This window comes from Prosopis cineraria, unplaced genomic scaffold (genome assembly GCF_029017545.1).
Source record: "Prosopis cineraria cultivar Desert tree isolate PC_DT_omini unplaced genomic scaffold, ASM2901754v1 PC13, whole genome shotgun sequence".
NCBI lineage: Eukaryota > Viridiplantae > Streptophyta > Magnoliopsida > Fabales > Fabaceae > Prosopis > Prosopis cineraria.
This window is the reverse complement of record NW_026555344.1, coordinates 34,011,917-34,020,386: the sequence shown is the minus strand read 5'-3', so window position 1 is coordinate 34,020,386 and position 8,470 is coordinate 34,011,917. Positions and strand designations below refer to the sequence as shown.

Here is an 8,470-nt window from a genome sequence, read left to right as displayed (position 1 = left end):
AGAGGTTGGATTTAGTCAAAGAAGTTAGTCACTTACAATAGAATAAAATATACCATTTTAACAACATATTATTTTTAACTTAGATTTAGTTGTTTAATTTTTTTCTTAGTTATACTTCAACAGAGTAGAATATATAAAGGAGAAGAAAAATAAATAAATTTATTTTGATATATTTTTCATTTATATTTAAGTAAATATTTCTTGCTTAATATATATTTGAATTGAGATAAATAGATAAAACCATAATAAAAACAAGTGAACCTTGGTTATCTATTAGCAATAAAAAAAAAGTGAAACTTAGATTAGAGTGGGTTAGAAATATATCAAAAAACAACCAAAGAAATGAGAAAATCTTAAAAAAAAAAAAGAAATTAGGATTATTTACATTTTAAATTTTTATATGGGTCCGGAATTTTGACCAAAAATTTAAAATTCCCTGAAAGAAAAACTAGCTGTCACCTCCCAAGTTAACCAATCATAGGGTCGAAACAACAACGGCATTTTCATTTAGCTTCTTAGTGCCGTTACCTCTTCAAACCTACACGAGAACTCAAATCGCTCAGCAAAGTTTCTTTTATGTTGTTCTCTTTCCCAACCCAAATCCTGAAAATTTTCTTTCACGATATTACAATTCCAGTTTTCCCTCATTCTCTCGGATATTGGCCTGATCGAAGAAGTTACTTTCATACGGACGACTGGCACATGTATAGGTAAGCATCAGCTTTAGTTCCTTATTTCTCTAGATTTCATCTTAGTTTTCTTAATATGGATTTCGTTTGGGTTCAGATCCTTTCCATTGAGGATTCTGTTGTGACTCGACGAGTCTTTCTACAACCAAATCACATTGTACGAAGGACAGAACTTCAACTGATTCTAGCTATTATCTTCATCGTTATTTAGCGATAATTGCCGCTGATTACGTTCACCTTCGGCGGTGCCCTCCATATAAGGAGGGAAAATATGAAGATCAGGAGGGACTAAGGGGAGATTCAGGGCGGGAGAGTGAGAATGAGACGGAGGGAGCCACAAAAGGTGTGATTGTGGAAAATTTTAGAGAGAAACCAGAGACCGAGAATCATATCAGAGTTAAGGTATTTAATCACTTCTAAAAATTGCTATTTGCCTCTGTACTTAAGGTTGTTTGCCAACTATGTATCTGGATCCATTTGCCGCTCAATTGTTTTTTTTGTTGTGATTTCCCTTTCTGTGATTTTTTGTCGATTTGATCAATGGAGAATGGTTCATTTTGGTGTTAAATTCATGTCTGCCTCATACCAAGCCTCGTATGAATGCAAGAAACGGGTTCTTGTCCAATAGAGAAAGCTGATAATCGATTCTGTGATATTGAGTGCGAAAGATGTTTGGTTAAGGAGGCTAATACCTTATGACTTCTTGTTTATTATCATTTGCTGCCAAATTTATAAACACACACATTTTAATCTGTGTCACCTGCCAAATTTGTCTTCAGTTAGTTGTAAAAGTTAAAGTAGATAGGCCACTCTAATCTTGGGCACGAAGTGCATAACCGGAGATTATTTTATCTTCATTGGATGGCTCTCTTGCATTTGCTATTTGTTATGTCCTCACTTTATAGAATAGATTGCATTTGCTTTTTGTTATGTCCTCACTTTATAGAATAGGGAAAACTTGGCAAAAAATTACTTTTTCTAGATTATTAACGGACATGACAATGAGAATGGTCATGTTTGGTTTTCTTCTGTTCTGTTTATTATTCTTGCCACTGCAAGAAGGGATGAATGGATTTTATATAGCAGCACTACTTGCTGATACTGAAAAAGCAAAGCTTACAAAGTTCAGTGGAAGTCAACCAACAAAATTGGTTTCTTCGAGAGACATGTCTGTGCTCCTAATTTGAAATCTTGGTGCATTTTTTTCCTTTCCATGTTACAGGAAGTTTGATAGTTCATGACAATTTCTTCATAAGACATATTTGTGGTTGTGTTCATTCTTTATCTTCCTTGTCATGAATATTAAACGATGCAAGGTTGTGTGTCATTGCAAGCATGTGGTCTAGCTTCCTGCAAGGTAAGTAATGTCATTGGTTGTCTTGTATGTGAATCTACCTTTGGAAACTATGGGATTTCTAATATTTTCCTCAATCATTTTTTAGTTCATCGGTGGGGTTTCTTATCTTATATAATAACTCTATATTATTTGCATTCTTTCTTATTTGTTTTCCATGAATATCATACATTTTATTCAGCTCCTTCCTCAGGAGCTATAGAATCTTAAAATTTTTAAAATCGCTTTCAGCCATTCTCAATTCTCTTTTCTGCTAAAATAAGACACAAGTACTTCATTTTCCTGTCATTCCCATTTCTTGTCCTCATTTTCCTTTTGGGGCCTATGGTGCTCTATTTTATTTTATGAACCTATAATATGCTCCAAGTCACAGATCGTGTAAATTATTGATAAAGTTGAAGTACAGAGAAAACTCCAAACTTGGACATGATGTGCATAACTAGAGATCTATTAGATGTCGCCCTTGCATTTGCCGCTTGTTATGCCCTCACATTATAAAATCAGGAAACCGTGAAGTATTGGTTAACGTTAAAAACTTGAGAAAAAATTTGTGCCCTCATCATTAGCTGAATATGATAAAGAGAGTCATCATATTGGTTTCCTTCCTTTTGATTTTCTATTTCTGTCCAATCATGGAGGGAAGGTAGGAGAACTATGGAATGGTTAAGGTGAAATTTTGTTTGTGTGCTTGTTTATCCCATTCTTTTTCGTTTAGATTGCCCTTGATTTGAAATCTGGGTTTAGTTTTCTCTCCATATAATGGGAAACTTGGCAATTCATGGAAATTTCTCAAAGAGCCTAAATTTATCTCAATCTTTTAAAAAGATTGGATATATTACGTTTGCGTTATGTTGCCTAATGTGGTTGATAGGGAATGCTTGGAAAAACAACACCTAAAAAATTATCTCGAGATTAATGTGAATTGCAACATTAGAATCCATGCTCCCACTATGGCAGCCGCAGGACAGAACTAGCATTGATTTCATGACTTGGAAGGGGGCCAAATTTATAAGGATAAATTACATATAGGTCACATGAGCTGACTTATTTATTATAAAGAGATCATAATTAGGTCTTTGAAGACTTAAGTGTAATTTAAAATTGGGATACAAAGATAATAGTTAAATTAATCATGTGTTACAAGTTTAATATTAATTGTCCACAGCTACCTTATAAGTAATTTACAACCATCACTTCAATATTTTACAATTATAATTTCACATATTTAGTAGTTAAACTGATCATGCATTACTAAAAGAATTTAATACTTCATTATTAATTATTTACAACTACTTCATTAGTAATTTATAATTATAATTTTATATATCCAATAACTAAACTGAACATGTATTACATGTAAGGATAATATTGTCATTGCACCCTAATTTTAAATCACATTCAGGTTTTAAAGAACGTGGTTGTATTTTTTAAATTTTATGGGATTTATTTGCAAGACTTATACGTAATTTTCCCAATTTATAAACATAATGCTTGTTAATTATATTTTGAAAAACTATAATTTTAGGTCTTTGCACTTTTTTTTTACTTTTTAAATCCTTATACTTTTGTTTTTCAATGTTTTAGGTTCTTTCATGAATAAAGTGTAGGGATCTTGAAGGAACTTAAAACACAATAAAAAATGTGAGGATCAGTAGGAAGAGCAAAGTGTAGGAATTTAAAGTTATATTTTTTCTTATATTTTTTAAAAATAATCTTATTATCTAAAAGTTTATAAGATACTCCCTCCTTTAAAAAATGTAAGGCATTTTTAATGAATTTTAAATTTCAATAAAGTGGTTACCTACTTTTTAACTAATCTTATTTTTTCATATTTACTCCTATTAAATACTCTATAATAAATATGAAGTCATTATTAATATGGGCACTTTTAGAATGAAATAATTACACATTAAAAGATTAAAAATGCCTTATATTTTTGAACATCCAACTTTTTAAAAAATGCCTCACATTTTTGAACGGAGGGAGTAATAATTATCTATAATTATAAAAAAACTAAAAAAATATTTAAAGTAAAATATATATTTTAATATATTAGTTTTAAAAATATAAATAACATATAATACAAATATATTATTGAATTTTTTTTAAATAAGCTTATTTTATTTATACTTTGTTAAGAAAAAAGTCAGTTGAAAACATTATTAATATTTTAAAAATTTGTACATGTACTCTTATTAATTGTCATATATATATATATATATAAGTACTTTAATTATAATAATTAAAATTCTAATGGACTATTTTTTAAAAGAAATAATAAATAAATGGTATAGTTGTTATTAGGAGGGATTAATGCACTAACAAAATAAGATATTATGCATAGGAGGGAGTATCTATTCAATTCATGTATAAGGGGACAAAAACTCCATTGGCATGGCAATCTATATTTATGACATGTACAAGATGGGGGAGAGGGCTGCCTTAAACTATGCCTAGGTCTACCCCTAATTATGAAAGTAGGGGGTTACATTATATTTTAGCTCCTTAATTAATAGTAAATTTTGGGATGAGTGGGTGTCATGTATTTTTTTTTTTGATAAATGAGCAAATATTATAGTCAAAACATACAAGGAAATTTCAAATAAAACACTTGACTGTCAAGACAAGTGTAACAGTTTGGAACTTCAAAATGGAAAATGCATAAATTAATTACAAGAAAGGTTCTGAGAAAAGATAAAACATCCTTGGAAATAATAGAGGAGACATCAAATTAAAGCTTGAAGATCATTTTCCTAATGCATGCAATGGTAAGGGGTTAGGAGAACATTATCTTGTCTGAAATTCTTGATCCAAAATATAATCCCATAAAGGCATTTGAGATGAAGATTGTGTTTAGTTGCTGGCATTAAGGAAGAGAGAATCTAAGTAAAAGATGTAATAATCTGGCCTTATAAGATGATCTTGAGTATCGCTTTGTTTCCTTTTAGTTGAAGAGTAGAGAATAAGCCATCCATTCAAATTTTTGAGATTAGATGGGTTTGTGCACTGTGAAACTAAAGATAGATCCAATGATGCTTTCATTTCCTCTTGATTATGGCAGAGCTGGGATGTGAAAAAAATCTGGTGGTTTAATTTTTGAATTATCATTTAGGTATCTGGGTTTTTTCCTAAATGTAAAGAGTTGTTCCTTTTTTCTAGATTGAGTGAAGAAGGTAGATAAACTTGATGAGGATGTCTTCTTGTTTCTCTTTGAGGAATGACTCCATTAATGTTTGCAGGTCAGAGAGGGATGCAGATGAGTTAGGTGAAAGATTTGTGGTATGACAAGCAAGGAAACCAAACCGTATAGTAGCAAAATGGCATGAAAGGAAAATATGGTCAATTGATTCTTCCTGGTCATATCTAAAAACACAAAGTTGCTTGATTGGTGAGTAATGGGCATTAAGGATATCTTGGGAGGGAATGGATTTATTGAGAATTTTCCAAGTTAAAAAAGTGTACTTATGAGGAATTTTGAGCTTTCAATAGGCTAAGAATGGTGCAAGTTACGAAAACCTTCTTTAACTTTATAACAACCAGATGAATGATCTATCCAAACTAGTTTGTCCTTTAGACCCCGTGTAGGACATAGGGACATGAGCAAGATTGGTCTATAAAAGGGATTTAGAAAGAGTATTATTCCAAACAAGTGGAAAGTAAGGGTTGCTAGCAAGAGTGAGAAGGTCAGAAACTTTGAGGTTATTGAAATCTAGCTTTTGAATCAAGGGGAATGATCCAAGTTAGAAAGAACGGGTGTCATGTTGATGCCTCACCTTTTAGTAGGTAAAAATGTGGTCTTATTGCATGACATCCTCCTGATAGTGTGCATTACCTCAACGCCTATCCTAATGTTGAGAGTTTCTCATGTGATGTCATCCTCTACTACAAAAAAGCTTATGAAAGCATTTAATTTTATCTTGAGCATTTGGAAGTGCTTATAGGGCTATGTAATTTTTTTAAAAAAAAATTGATATTTTACATATCCTTCTTATAGCTTATTTACAAATGACTAATCCAGTAATAATTCACCAGCCATATACAAAACTTTTAATACATGTATATTGACTAATACAAAACTTGTTATTCAATTCAAATGATTCAAAATAAATTTGTATAATTTTTTTTAAGCACATGTACTCTAACAAATTAAACAACATTTTTCTAACACGTTTGCTCTAACACTACATATATCAAAACACTTGAAGTTGCCTCACAATCAACCCATTACTTATTCAATAATATTATCAAGTTGTTCCATGGATAAACTCTTGCACCTTGCATCCACATAATATTACAAGAGAAAGTGACTTATAATTAATTATAGTTGTTATATTGAATAAATGAATTATAAATCTCAAAACACCTACTTTTTGAGGATTCTTGATGTGTGATAACATCTTTCATAAACTTTATCACATAATATGCACACTCCTAACTATGTTTAAAACAAGTCAATGTCCAAATGTGGTTAAAACCAAAATTCAACTAACATGTAATAGATAAATGAAAACCAGTGATTAAAGTTGAAGTTATATATTTAATTCTGCACAAATATGCAAAAATTCAGCAAAGTCTGCCTTAGAACTTGGACATCCTAGAAATTCAACTACAAATCAAAACAACATTTTTAGAATAACAAATTTAAAATATCAATCAAACCATTAGGTAGATATATACCAACTTGCTTTATTAAACAAATAATACATGCCTTTATTTTTACCTACTTATGCTAATTAGTAGGGTTTTTTTTGGGTATTTGGAAGAAGACATTCACTGCCTCAAAAAAGTTCCATGGCCTTAACAAAATAAAACATACAAGTTGAAATTATACTTGATTGTTATACTATAATTGTATAAAGAATACAATACCTATATTGGCATAATGAGACAATACTTATAAGTACCCAATATTGGTGTAATGAGACAAGATAGTACCCACCTCTTCAAGATTTGTAATTTTCAAGATAGTACCTAATGTTGGTAGAGTTGGATTGGTACATGTAAGGTGTTATTGAAATTGGCCCTATCCCAAGCAAACTTCACTTCTCGTTTTAGGGGTAAACCACTTACTTCCTTAAGAAGTACTTTTGAAAATTTTTTACTATTGGGATATTTGCAATGCTTTCCTTTACTATTACTTGAATAGAAAAGAAAACCATATACTTAGCCTTGATATCCTTTCTTTAAGTATCTCTTAGTTTGGGCTATAGTCATAAGATTTACCTTAATCTTAGTACATAGAATCGTTTCACAGGAGGGAAAAACAATAGTTTTATTCTTATAGTCAAGAAGAACATGATTCGAAGACAACTAATTAAGTCCAATAAGAATATCATGGAAGGGCAAACATATAAGATCTAGTGTGGTATAACAATGTTCATATTGAACTATATACAACATGAACTCTAATAGAAGTAGAAACCTTAGGTCATAAGGTAATTCACTTATATGGTAAGACCTAATTGCCTAAAATAGTCATATAATATGAACAAATGGCTTGTGCTTGAATCAAACATTGAATTAACAAGATAATTATTTATCTTAATCATACCTTAGATTATTTTAGGTGATCGTCATTCCCCATTTTGTGCCAAAGTAAAAACCCTTTCTTGAGTTTTGGGTCTGAAGCCTTCCATCTCCTATTTGCATTCATGGGCATAATGTCCTAATTTACCATATTGATAACAAACATTTTGCCCTACAAAACATAGTCTATTACCATGATTTTTCCATATTGGATGTGTTCTATTATTTTTGCAAAGTTCCATTGCATTAACTTTTTTTCTCCTACTTCTTGAATTTCTTTCCATGGCTTCTTTTTGTTTCTTCGTTGAAATTTCCTTCTTTCCACTAAAATTTCCTTTTTCCATATTGGATGCATTCTATTATTTTTTGCAAAGCCCCAGCCTTAGCATTCTTAGGGATTTCTTTATGTATATTTTGATAGTTCATAATACTTTTAATGACTCTACAGACTTCCAGTATTGTGTTAAAAGTCTAAATTTGCATTGAAGCTACCTTTTCCCTTAAAGTTGGCTTCAATCCTCTCACAAATTTCTCTATATTCCACCTCTCATCATTGATCTATTATAGATATGTGGGATAGCGAGACAATTGAATATGCTTGGCTAGGTACTCAAAGCGATTCATCTTTAGCTTGCTCTAGAGTTAGGAATTCAACTTCTTTATCATCTCTCACGATAGTGAGAAATATTTTTCATACTATTGCTCCAAGGATACCCCCAAGTAAGGAGAGTACTCCTAGCTCAAAGAACAAGCTCAATATTCTTCCACCATTTATTAGCATATTTCTCTAACATATAAATACCCATATGTGCTCTCTTATCTAAGCCAATAACAAGCTTGTATATCAAATGTTCCATTTAAAGTTGGTAGGTGAAGTTTATAGACAGAATCTAGTAATCCG

At 31.0% G+C, this 8,470-nt stretch overlaps 1 long non-coding RNA gene across 8 annotated transcripts in view; it reads left to right on the top strand.

Moving 5' to 3' along the window:
- Positions 1 to 440: 440 nt before the first annotated feature.
- The window catches only part of LOC129291628 (uncharacterized), a 33,706-nt gene continuing 25,676 nt past the window's right edge, over positions 441 to 8,470 (top strand). For 5 of the 8 annotated variants that reach the window (XR_008588734.1, XR_008588735.1, XR_008588731.1 and 2 more), the window contains exons 1-2: positions 441 to 710; positions 787 to 1,091. This is a non-coding gene — a long non-coding RNA (uncharacterized LOC129291628). Of the gene's footprint in view, positions 711 to 786; positions 1,092 to 1,775; positions 1,932 to 5,282; positions 5,979 to 8,470 lie in introns of those variants that run through there. The other 3 variants (XR_008588729.1, XR_008588728.1, XR_008588732.1) reach the window with 3 other exon arrangements.